The sequence below is a fragment of the Myotis myotis genome, unplaced genomic scaffold (assembly GCF_014108235.1).
Source record: "Myotis myotis isolate mMyoMyo1 unplaced genomic scaffold, mMyoMyo1.p scaffold_m19_p_17, whole genome shotgun sequence".
Classification (NCBI taxonomy): domain Eukaryota; kingdom Metazoa; phylum Chordata; class Mammalia; order Chiroptera; family Vespertilionidae; genus Myotis; species Myotis myotis.
Genome location: NW_023416321.1, coordinates 15545106 through 15558768, shown reverse-complemented (window position 1 = coordinate 15558768; position 13663 = coordinate 15545106). Strand labels below are relative to the sequence as shown.

Below are 13663 nucleotides of genomic sequence, written 5' to 3'. Positions count from 1 at the left end.
AAAGGAGGGGAAGAGATACAGAGAGAGAAACATCCATGTGAGAGAGACACATTGATTGGTTGCCTCCTGCATGTGCCCTGACTAGGGCCAGGGATCAAGCCTACCCCCAAGGTATGTGCCCTTGACCAGAATCAAACCTGTGACCCTTCAATCTGTAAGTTAATGCTCTATCCACTGAGCCAAACCAGCTAGGGCTCTAGTATCTACTATTAAAAATACTTGAAAGTTTAAATGAATACAGCCTATACTATATTTTCACATTTTTGTTTTTAATTTTCTTCTTTTTATTTCTTTTTTTTTGGGGGGGGGGGGGAAGGATACCACTTGACTATTATAGAATCTTATAGGTAAACAGCAAGGTCTGTGCATTCAAACCAATATTTGGGGAGAAGTTTTCAAAGGGTCTCAACAAAATCAGAGTAACAAGGGTGATGGCAGGCTTCTGTGAATGCCCTGACAATGTGAAAGCAATTTATGAAGCCGGGACATCTGTTCATTCCTGCTGAAAGTCGACCATCTTTATGGAGCTATAATACGTGCAAAACAAATCGGGTCTAATCGAGGATCCCACGGTTAAGATCACGTCATTGTGGTATTAGTGTAGCTTTTTCCCAGCAGACACAGTTTTATTTAGAGGATAACTTTCATGCTTGCCACAATCAAATCATTTATCTTTCAAAGTTGGTTTGCAGATTCGATCTCTACAAGGCTCTAAAAATATAGAGCACGGAGTTAGAAATTCACAATGGGACTAAAGTTTCTACCCACCAACGCATAACAGCACAAGGTGGTAGGTGGCTGGCAAACATTTTGTTTATCTTTTTCCCCCATGGAATTAAAATATAGGTCAAATTCTACTAAAACAACAAATACATCACAGTGAAAACTTTAGGTGTATTAAAAGTACTTTTAAATACTTTAAAATGCATCATCTACTTCTGAAGTCAACACAACAATCTTTTATTCAATATAATGAATGTAATGAATGCTAAAACAAAAGAATCAGGCTCCTTGGGGCATAACAACTTTTGTATATGCTCTTAAATTTTCACCTAAGAAAATATTTCAAATATTCTAAAATAGCTTGTGATATTATATTGGGAAAATAATTTTCCTTTATGGAAATAATCCTCACTTTTATTGAGGAATCAATGACATTCAATAAAGAATACCAGAAATGTTTTAAGTGTTATAATTAAGCTACTTTTGGCACCATACTAAAATAAAGGGGTTCCCGAAGCACACCTTATTAAAAGCTACTGGATGTTTTATTTAACATTAAAAAGCCAACTAATTTGGCTTAGATGTCAGCCAATATGCAAAACAACACAGAGGTTCTATCCATTTCCTCCAGGGTTCCTCCGAGAATCGGAGATCTAGAAAGAACATTAAGATCAACTAAGTAGGAAGGCCTGAAGAACCAAGGCCTTAGGTATTCCCGGAGGTTCCAGAGTCGCTCTACCAAGACGGACTTCTGAAACTGTCCAGCCTTCCACACACAGGTGGAGTGATCACCACCTCAACTCCACAGAACTAAAAATTACTCCCCTCCTTAGGTGCCTCCTAGGGCTAAGCTAACATGGCAGGGGGGGAAGGGGGCGGGAATTTCTTTTGAAAGGGAAAATTTCATCTGTAACTAGAAGATCCCAAATTTCAAACACCAACTTTAAGTATACCATAAAAATGAATAGTAGCTAAGACGAAAAGAAAACAATTTTTTTCTAGGCAAACTGCTTCAAACACACACACCCCAAAGCAAAACAAAATAACAAAAACTCTGTCTAAAAGTGATTTGATAGTTGAACGACACCTAAAACAGAACGGGTTTAGTTTGCGTTGTAAGCAAGGCCACATGGAGGATGAGAGACAATTTAAGCTGCTGCATCCAAATTCAGTCCTCAGGCCCCTGCACCCTTCTGCAATAAAACAACAGGCAACTCCCAACCTCTCTCCCGTACCCTCTCTCCGGCCACCTGACAAATGAACTCATATTCCAAAACCATTTGCATGCTTGTTGTTTGGTACATAAACTATTTTCTCAGAGTTACAAAAAGACTTTTTTAAAAATTCCTAGGTAAACCCAAAAACCTCAGTTGAGCCACAATCTTACAAAACCTAACTACCCTTTATAATTTTGTTTTCTGAAGAAACGGTGTTAGAATTTCTCGTCAGGGGTAACATTAGTAACAAGATAATCCCTCCACCCCGTCTGTTTCCCAGCCCAGCTCCCCACACAGCACAGGACTGGAGAAGTCCCACCCCCAAGGGAAGAGAAGGGCCTCCAAAGGCGTGGGTGATGCTTCAACCACGCCTCGGTGTAGCGGATTCCAAAACGGAGTGCGTCCGTGTATGCTTGTGTGTTTGGGGGTGGGTGTTTGGTGGGAATTTAGGGGTGTCGTCTTCTTCAGGGAAGCGTAGTTTCTGTTCCCTTAAAGAGTTCCCAAAGGGCAAGACACCCTATTTGAATTTGAGTTATTTGTAAGCCAGATGTTAAAAGTAGGAGACAGCCTGTATTTTATGTTATTTCTTTAGAAAGCCTGTGACTGCACTGTCTGATATGACAGCCATTAGCTACATGGGCTATTGGGCACTTGAATTGTAGCTGGTGTCACGGAGAAACTGCATTTATAAATTTTGTTTCATTTTAATGAACTTAAATTTAAACTGAAAAACTGATGCTCAATTTAGTTACTGGAGGAACAAGTTGGGTATGTGAATCTATTGATAAAGTCGAGATTTTTATGAAATCTGAACACAGTGCATGTGTTTCTGGTGGACATTTTGCATTCAAATTGAGATATGTTGTAAGCATAAAGTACACACTAGATTTTGAAGAATTTGCATAAACAAGAAATGTAAAATATCTCATTAATAGTTTTTATATTGGTTGCATGTTGAAATATTTTTGAGGCACTGGATGAAAGAAAAATATTATTAAAATTTATTCCTATTTCTTTTTACTTTTTTAAAAGGTGGCTATTATAAACTTACATTTACATTTGTACTGGACAATGCTCATCTATAATATTTTACATATTTCCTATAAAACTCTTGTTTACAATTTTCTAGTTCATATGTCTTATTTGTAACATTTATAACTTTCCTTCTACATTTTGCTTAGAAGGAAAAATTTCTGAAAGCAATCCTAAGCTTTTAAATTAACACTTAGAAATACATGCAGTTTTGCCCTCGCTGGTGTGACTCAGCTGGGTGGGCACCCTCCTGTGCACTCAAAGGTTGCCAGTTTGATTCCTGGTTAGGGCACCTGCCTCTAGTTGTGGGCTCAATCCCTGGTGGGTGGTGTGCGGGAGGCAGCATATCGATGTTCCACTCTCACATTGATGTTTCTTTCTCTTCCTCTTTTCTCCCCTCTAATAATCAATAAAAAATTGATTTAAAAAAATGTAAGGCCCTGGCCGGTGTTCTCAGTGGTTAGAGCATCCGCCCATGCACCAAAGGGTCATGGGTTTGATTCCAGGTCAAGAGCACATACCTGTGTTGCAAATGGAAAAAAAATATCCTCAGGTGAGGATTAAATATATATATATTTTTAAATAAGCAAATATATAAATTATGTAGTCACTGTACTTACTGAAATGTTAGTATGAAATTACACTATTTTGAGTGAAAGTGTATAGAGTATTGTTTTTAAAAATTCCTATTCTATTACAGAATCTCCATAGAAAGACATGTTTAAGAAGACTAGGTGTAGTGATTCGTTAAGGGAACTACTGGTGATTATCTGCCATCTGTTAAAAAAATGTGAAATTCATTTTGAATCACATTAAAAACCTATCTTACTGCATATTTCAAAGGAAGTTCATACAAATTCTTACTTATCTCTTTGATTTATTCTCTGAAAAAATTTAATGATCCAAATAAAATACCTAATAAGACAATACGGTATATTCAGAAGCACTGATCTACGGAACAAAATAGAAAAGAAGCAGATCTGCCTTTGCTGGTTTGCTCAGTGGATAGAGCATCGACCTGCAGACTGAAGGGTCCCAGGTTCGATTGCAGTCAAGGGCACATGCCTGGATTGCGGGCTCAATCCCCAGTAGGGGGCGTGCAGGAGGCAACCAATCGATGATTCTCTCTCATCATTGATTTCTCTCTCCCTCTCTCTTTCCCTCTCTTTTCCTCTCTGAAATAAATTAAAATATATTTTAAAAATAAAAGAAAAGCAGCAGATCTGAACATATACGAGGACTCAGTATATGATAAAGATGGATTTTCATATGGAAAAAAGAGGGAACTGATGGAAAATGGTGGATTTTTTTTATAACTGGCTAACCATTTGTAATTGATTTAGGTTAAAATTATTAATACATATGAAATATTTATCTCAGTGCTTGGCACACAATGAGTGGTCAATAAATATGGATTATTGTCATTTTCAGGAAAACAAAGCTACATTCCTACCTCACTTCTTTTTAAAAAATATATTTTTTATTGATTTCAGAGAGGAAGGGAGAGGGAGAGATAGAAACATCAATGATGAGAGAGAATCACTGATCAGCTGCCTCCTGCACGCCCCCTGCTGGGGATCGAGTCCACAACCCGGGCATGTGCCCTTGACTAGAATCGAACCCAGGACCCTTCAGTCCCCAGGCCAATGCTCTATCCATTGAGCCAAACCAGCTAGAGCCCACCTCACTTCTTACGCAGAAATAGATTTCCAATGAATAGAGAGACAAATGCAAAAAAATAAAAATAATAGAAGTCTAAAATATTCTAAAAGCAAATACAAATGAAAACGTAATAATCTTTGAGTGTGGATGGGTTTTCTAGGCATGTCTTACTAGCATGATCAGAGAACAAAAAACTACTAAATTAGACTACATTTACTTACTGCAAAAAATACTACACAAAGTTGAAAGCCAAAAAAATAAAAATAAATCAGAAGAAACTAGGAGGTCATATGTAAGACAGAAAGATCTCTGGGAAAACGGAAGCACTTATGATAGAAAAACAGGCTAATATACAAAAAGGCAAATCAGAAAGAAGAAACAAAATTGGCAATAAACATGTGGAACACTGTCCCACCTTGCTAGAAATCAAAGAAATACAAACAAGCATGAGAGGCTAGCGAAGATATAAAGGTTGTCCACACTCGGTTATGAAGGATATGGGGAAACGGCACTGGTTACTGGTGAGCACATCAGCTGGGATAGCCTTTTTGGAGGGCAGCTGGCACTATCTATGCAAACGACTCAGCAACTCCACTTCTAGAACTTACATTAAGGAGATGGTCTGGCAAATATGAAAAAATCTACTCAGTCTAAGAATCCCCACATGGAGTTGTCTTTAAAAGTGCAAAGCTAGCCCTAGCCGGTTTGGCTCAGTGGATAGAGCGTCGGTCAGCCTGCGGGCTGGGGAGGACCCCGGTTCGATTCCAGTTGGGGGCATATGCCAGGGCTGCAGGCTGGATCCCCAGTGCGGGGAGTGCAGGAGGCAGGCAATCAGTGATTCTCTCTCATCACTGATGTTTCTGTCTCTCTCTCCCTCTCCCTTCCTCTCTGAAATTAATTTTTAAAAGGTGCAAAACTAGAAACAACCTAAATATCCATTAATAGATTAACTAATTTATGGTAGAGCTATATAATGGAATACCTTAAATGGTCAAGTAGATGGATATTTATTAAGTTTCTGAGAAAATAAGTCCCTCCTGAGCCCCCAAATAACAAGATCAGACTAGAGGTTTGCTTTAACCGTATATTTGGATTCTTTTTCTCTTCTCCACATTTTCTAATTCCATTACCTGTGTTAATAGGGAGCTGGTTGTTTATATTAGGGGCTTGCAACTAGAGTCCATGAGCCTCTTCAAGTGTAAGCAAAATTTCATGCATACGTGTATTTTACTGGGAATGGAGTCAATGGTTTTATCGGAGTCTCAAAACATCCTCTAATCCCCAAATGGGTAAGAACCACTGGCATATCTAGTTTAATGGGTCACGGTGCTGTCTAACTGTGCCTTAAAAAGCAGGTGTGATTGTACAGCCCATTCATTCACTAGTCAACAAATATTTACTTCGTACTTACTAAGTCTTACTTAAATAGCCAAATTACTATAAAACTTTGGAATACATTTCTTTACTTACTTTGGAGGTGTTTTAGTTTGTTTATTTATTTATTTATTTAATTTCAGAGAGAGGAAGGGAGAGAGAAATAGACACATCAGTGATGAGAGAGGATCATCGATCAGCTGCCTCCTGCACGCCCCCTACTGGGCATCGAGCCTGCAACCCAGGCATGTGCCCTGACCATGAATCCAACTGCAATTTCCTGGCTCCTGGCTCGACCACTGAACCACACGGGCTGGGCACCTTGGAGGTATTTTAAACACCACCCTCCCACACATAAAACTTCAAAAAGCCCTCTAGCAACTAAGAGACAAAAAGCAAATTAAAGAGTTTCCAACAAAATTATGTTAACGTCTGAAAAAAGGTGTTTTCTGTTTGTTTTTTTGCAGTCTTTTGAATCTCACATACATTGAACTCCTTTAAGAAGATAACCTTCAGATTTACAGATTGGAAACGACTTATCTTTGTGAGGTCAGCCAAGTTCTCAAAATCGGATAAAGACAAGTAACACAAACAAGTAACTAGTTTTCCTGAAGACAGCGATAAATCATTTTATGTATAACTTTTAAAATATGTTGCATAATTAATTGATGCTATTATTATAAAATATATGATGCTAAATTTGAGGCCCCCAAATTTAAATGATTTATAAAATACCTCATGGTTTGGTGAAGATGTCTAAGACACATAAGAGAAGAAACTGGGCTAACTGGTCACAACAATATCACAGTGATAAATCAGCCACTACAAATAAACTGAAACCAAAGGAAAACATAATTTTGGATTAAATGAGATCATCAAATTTTCAGGAGACAGGAGGTAAGAAGTTATAAGCAAAAAGAACCAAAAAATTAACAGGTTTATTAATGAAGGCATATTGGGCAATATGTTTATGGCTTTCTTTTTTTTTTTTTTTTTATGGAATCCAACTGCTGGCCATTTTTGTTGTTGTTGCTTTTAATCCTCACCCGAGGACATTTTTCCATTGATTTTCAGAGAGAGTGGAAGGGAGGGGGAGAGACAGAGAGAGAAACATCAGTGTGAGAGAGACACACAGATTTGTTGTCTCCCACACACACCCGACCAGGGCTGGAGGTCGAGCCTGCAACTGAGGTGCATGCTCTTAACCAAAATCAAACCCACAACCCTTCGGTCTACAGGCTGATGCTCTGATGCTCTAGCCACTGAGGAAGACCAGCTAGGGCTATAATTTTATTTTCAATATGTGAAAATATTTATCTTTATGAATTTGAATTAACTACTTATGGATTTAGGTTTAAAAAGCATTAAAGATACTACCTGGTTTCTTTTATACTTTAGTAGTCTCAAAACTAACTTAAAATAAAATTCTGTTACAGCAAATTCATTACAATAAATTACAAGGCATAATCTAAGTTAAGGTAGATTTTTACTGAGATGACATTTACATAAAATAAGTAGGTCTTCTGCTGGGCTCAAAAAATACATGTGGTGTTTTTTTTTTTAAGATTGTAATTTTATTTGCTGCAAAGTAATAAAGACCTAAATAGCCGTGGCTCCAGAATTCTCCTAAAACATCAACTTATAGTGTATTTTCCTTTTTCTTCTTTAAACTCCTTAAATCTAGTTACAAATAAACTACTTAATGTAAATTTAATTAAGTCAGAACACATCTTTTGTATTACTAATGACATATACCCAAGAGAAAGTATCTTTCGCTAGACATTTCCTTTACCAGATATTCCCAAATGAATACCATAATAAACATTTAGAGAAGTCATTAGACATGACTAATGGAATTACAAGGAAAAGAAACCTAGCAACCTTTGTAGGTATCATCATGGAAAAGAAAGCAGTACAACAGCAAGTGCAGAAAATACACTGAAATAATACAATGCTCAGGGCTGTAAGAAGTTAAAATAAACTAAGCCTGTTTTTTTTTTCCAAAAGTCAAAACAACAACACACACACACGCCTTCAACATGAAACGAACAGTAGCTTAGCAGAGCACATACACAAGTATGTAAAACGTTATAACTTCTTTATCATATTTAGAAAACAATATAATTTGTTATCAGTTTATGAAGCATTCCACCAAGTATAGGAAATAACTCAGTGCTCAAGTTCAAATTATTTTAACTCTGAAAATGTTGAATACAATGGTAATGATTTTAATATAGCTCTTCAACAAAATACGCCATCTAATCATACTAAATAAGTATGCCATGCCAAACAGTTAACACAAATGCAGATCATTCACTTTTCTGTTCCTAAAAAAGGAAACATTAACTGAAAACAAAAACAGGTTGTTTATTCTAAGATAAATCAATACACAAATGTCATTTAAAAAAAATTACTTTCCCCCCAGCTTTATTGAGATATAATTGACATATAACATTGTGGAAGTTTTAAAGTGTACGTGTACAATGATTTGATGTATTGCAAAATGGTTACCACAATAAGGTTAGTAAACACATCCACCACAGTTACAATTTGCATGTGTGTGTGTGTGTGTGTGTGTGGTGAGGACTTTTAATATCTCTGTTAGCAACTTTAAATTATACAATACATTGTTAACTATAGTCGCTATGCGGCATACTACATCCCCAGAGTTTACAACAGAAGTTTGTACTCTTTAACCACCTTCACTCATTCCCCCACCACCCGCCCCTGGCAACCACCAATCTGCTATTTTTATGAGTTGTTATTTTTATTATTATTATATCTATATTTAAGTGAGATCATGTAATATCTGTCTTTCCCTGTCCGACATTTCATTTAGCATAATCACCTCAAGGTTCAATGTTGACACAAATGGCAGGATTTCCTTATTTTTATGGCTGAATAACACTCCATTATATATAAAGAAAGAATATAAATATCACAATTTCTTTATCAATTCATTAAAGTAACTTTTTTCTTGAGTGTAAAAGTATTTCCTGTTCATTAAACAGGTAATAATGAACAGGAAATGCTAGGAAGTGTGCACACACACATCTGGAATCTCACAATCCAGAAGAAATCTTTTTTTAATGCTTATTCTTTTTTCCAAGCACAATTGTATGTGGTTTTTAAAAAATAATTGGCTTTTTAAAAAAATATTTTTTTATTGATTTCAGAAAGGAAGGGAGAGGGAGAAAGAGATAGAAACATCAATGATGAGAGAGAATCATTGATTGGCTGCCTCCTGCACGCCCCACCCTGAGGATCGAGCCCGAAACCTGGGCATATGGCCTGACTGGGAATCGAACTGTGACTGGTTCATAGGTCTATGTTCAACCACTGAGCCACACCAGCAGGGCTATAATTTGCTTTTTCATTTAGTAATATATTATAAACCTTACCTTAAGTCATTAAATACTTTTCATAACATGATTTGAAACTGCTGAATAGTATTCCATTGTATAGAAATTCCTAAATTTAATTCATTAATCCTGTAATGCTGAACATGAAGTTGTTTTCCAATTTATTGCTATTTTAAATAGCACAATGAGGAATAGCCTTGTATACAAATCTTTGAACACATTTGAGATTCTGTCATCTAAATGGAACTGTTAGGTAAAAGTGTAGGGACATTTTTAAGGCTCTCAATACACAGATCAAACTTCAAAAAAGCACCAATTTACATTTCAACCAATGAGTCATGAACTGTCAGTTTCCCTCATATTCCTAAGCAACAATGTTTTTATTTTTTCGATGCTGTTAGTCTGCCTGGCCAGTAGCTCAGTGGTTGAGCATCAACTTATGAAAGAGGAGGTCACGGTTCAATTTCTTGTCAGGGCACATGCCCGGGTTGCAGGCTTGATCCCCAACTGGGGTGTGCAGGAGGCAGTCGATCAGTGATTCTCTCTCATCATTGATGTTTCTCTCTCTCCCCCCCTCTCCCTTCCTCTCTGAAATCAATAAAATATATATTTTTAAAAATACTTTTCTGCCCCAGCTGGTTTGGCTCAGTGGATAGCGCATCGGCCTATGGACCAGAGGATCCCAGGTTCAATTCTGGTGAAGGGAGGCGCTTCGGCTGCAGGCTCCTCCCTGGTCGGGGCACGCGCAGGAGGCAACCAATTGATGTGTTTCTCTTACATTGATATTTCTCTCTGTCTTTCCCTCTCTCTTCCAACTCTCTCTAAAAATCAATGGAAAAATATCCTCAGGTGAGAATAAAAAACAATTTTTCCCCCTAATTTTGTCATTTACCTTTGGTTTCTGGCATTATGAGTATAAAGAAGTTTTTAAGATGTATGCATATTGTATATGAATATGTATATTTCAAAATATTCTTTTATGAGTTGTTCCATAAAAGCCACTGTTTTAAGTTTGTCCTGTTCAAATGTACCAATTAACTGGAATATAATGCTAAGTTTTGTTCAAACTAGACTTCACATTTGGGTAATAAAAATTCAAAATCCATAAATTCGGACGATGTCACATTTCTAGGACAAAATTTAAAATGCGTGCTTAAGGTAATAAGCTATCTTACTTAAGGACCCATCCCTTTAAACTTACGTGCTTTGCTCTGGTGTTGCAAAATCAAGGGTTCATGCTTCAGCACCAGCTCAGCATGTTGACTGCAGCCATGTCATTCAGGAAGCCAAATGTTTTCCATTTTGTTTTAGTACCGTCAACAGTTAAAGAGGAAGGCCAATCTCTATTCACATCACAATGAATTTAGCATTTTCGCTTGCTATTTAAACTCATTACAAGATAAACTTATCTTAGGATAAGCTTCAGGGTTTCCATTTATCACTACATAACTGAAACAATAACAACATAAAAAGAAGGAATATTTGCATTGCATCTCCATATATGAGACCTCCCATACCTTTTGGAATGAGGCTCTACAATGTCCAATTCTCACTATAATTCTCCCTCATTTTCTACCAGAAACAGATCACAAATCCTAAAAACATCAACCCACCGGGTAAACTGACGGTTACATTTTGTCAAGAGCTGCATATTTCTGTAAATCTCCAGTTTGCTACTTTGCTCAAGTCTCAAAGATGACCAAGAGATTTTTAGAAACAGGAAACAAAAAAAATAGAATTAGCATTATTTCTGAGAGGTAATTTTACCTAAACGATGGATGACTATATTTTGAAGAATGCTCTATGATAAAGCTGGAAAATTCCAATTTTTAGTACCTCAACAGATTTAGTGCTAAGCAGTTTCTTTTTATAAATACTACAATGACATCTGTGAAGCTTGCTTAGTTAAGACATGTCCCCCAGGTTGGATTTTCAAATCCCATTCTTTACAAAAACAGTAGCGATTTGCCACCAGCTACAGGCTCTGAATGTTAGACAACATAAAATAGTTTTTCATAAACTTTCTAATTTACTCCCACCTAAAGGCTGGAAAACCCCACTGAAGGCTTCTTAGACTCAACAGACATGTTAAAAAGCGTTAATTGTAGGATCTCACTGACACAAACATAAGGAAATTCTGAGTTATAGATACTTCACATGAAGCTTTTTCCACTGACACTGTAACTTTTGTCAACATTCAAAGAAAATTCAACCCTGGTCAAAGGTGACAGTTTGACAATCCTGGAAGCTAACATCCTCTGTTTATTTGAACTAGTTTATACTCTCTGCTCAGGGAATTAAAGTTTTTTCTCACCCCCCCCCCCACTTGATCTTTCAAATTCAAATCACTACACTTAGGAATGAGGCTCTACAATGCACAATGTAGAGTCTTGTGAATTATATCTTCAAGATTTAACTTCACAATCCACCTCCAAGGGAAAGTGCTCAGAGGAAATAAGCATCAGATATGAAAAGGAATATGTTTCTTAGACTGGTTTCTAATGACCATTTGCCTAGCCCTAAACACACAGTAATTTGTTCAGCTATCTTTACCCCCACCCCCAAATTAAAATTCTTAAGTCCTTCTATCTCAGAAATCACAATTAGTGGCTTTAATAAAACAAGAATGGGGCCATAAATCCCTTCAAAATAAAGCTGTAAAGAAAATGAGCTGGATACTTGAGTCCTCAGCCAACAAACACTTGTGTCACTTGCCACATTGGCACAAGAGTTCCTTTTGTTTGTAAATAAAGGCCAAGAAGACAGCTTATAGCACTTCTCCTATGGTGTATATGGTAATGCCCGTGAAAGAACAACACAGGACAACTTACAGTTAAAAACTAAGACTCTCTCTGCTTTAATGTAATTTCCACCAGAAATATATACATTAGTTGGGAAAAATGCTTATCATGTTCATAACTTCAAAAAATCCCAATTATATTAAATGTTTTTCTATGTAAAAAAAAAAAAAAGAGTCCATTTTGGAACACAAATAAAAATATATGAGCCTTAAAGAAGCCACTGTCTCGCTGCACAGTTGCAGCTGCCCACACTCCTTTGCAGGACAAGGGTTAGGAATGCGCCTCTGAAATCAAAGTGGCCTGGATCTGGATCCAGCGCCGTCATTACTAGCAATGTGACCTTGGGCAAGTTACTTAACTTCTCTGTGGCCATTTCTTCATCTTTTGACTGAGGATAATACCCCCCACCCCACCCCCCGCCGCCAGAGGATCATGAGTGAAAACATGGCAAGAGCTATAACACTGTCTGCTTGGCACCGGAAATGGACAGTGTTAGCTATTATTTTTTCTTATTTTTGTACTTTTAGGCTTTGGACATAATCTGAGTTACTTTTTAATAAATTTTCTGGTCGATTTTTGAAAGATGGCATAATAATGAGAATATCTTCCCAGAGGAGCCCATAGTAAGCAGAGCTATAGCCTAGAGTCGTAAATCATCACTTTTAGTACAAATCATGGATGTGGCTGTTACTGGTAACTTCAGCTTGATTTCCCATATGCCAAAAAAACCCCCTACGAGCGGAAAACAAGCAGTATTAGAAAACCCTTGGGTTTGTCCTGTTAGCATTACAGAGTAAAGCCAAACTCACTTTTACTAGCCTGATGGGCACTGAAAATCTTAGTCACCAAATTAATCCCAACAAATAACAACAACTGATTGGCTCATTGATGTATTTCCCCTTGTCTTCCCCAACCTTTCTCTAACGAGTCAGAAAGGAAAGTTTTTATATTTTCTGAGAATCTTATTACTGCTCTCAAACCATCCTCTGTATCTTAGTATAATTAAAAAATGAGTCAGCACAAGCACTTCAAATACCTCACAGTGCATAGAATATGGAGATATTTCTCTCTTCATAATAGAAATCTGGGAAAATAAAAAGAGTTAGTCAGAGTGTCAAAGGCAAGGGAAGACTAAATGGACAGTGAGTGTCGGACCAGATTTTGCAAGCTAGCTTCCAGAAGATAAATAAATGTTCTTTATCAATCAATATATGTATTTTTCATCTTAATGGTATTATAATACATGGGAATGGATGTAACTATTATGAATAAACTCAAAGAATATCCAGTAGATGACAAATTATAACTTCTCCTTTCTTGAGTAATGGAGGGGGGTGAGGGAGGTTATGATACTCTATATGTATTAACCATTGTGCATTTGCAAATCGCATAATGCATCACTGCACAACATGCTACTGCCTTTAGCAACGTGATCCAAAAGAAAATGTAGGATAAGCGCCCCTAAATGTAGGATAAGGCAAACATACTTGAA

At 37.0% G+C, this 13663-nt stretch overlaps 1 protein-coding gene across 7 annotated transcripts in view; it reads right to left on the bottom strand.

Annotated features, from left to right (window-relative positions):
• The window catches only part of LOC118671504 (signal transducer and activator of transcription 5B), a 68808-nt gene that overhangs the window by 41047 nt on the left and 14098 nt on the right, over positions 1 to 13663 (bottom strand). For 3 of the 7 annotated variants that reach the window (XM_036339759.1, XM_036339761.1, XM_036339760.1), the window contains exon 1: positions 10572 to 12331. The exons of the other annotated variants lie outside the window; for them this stretch is intronic. The gene's annotated coding sequence lies outside the window, so the exon portion shown is untranslated. Of the gene's footprint in view, positions 1 to 10571; positions 12332 to 13663 lie in introns of those variants that run through there. 7 annotated transcript variants of the gene reach the window in all.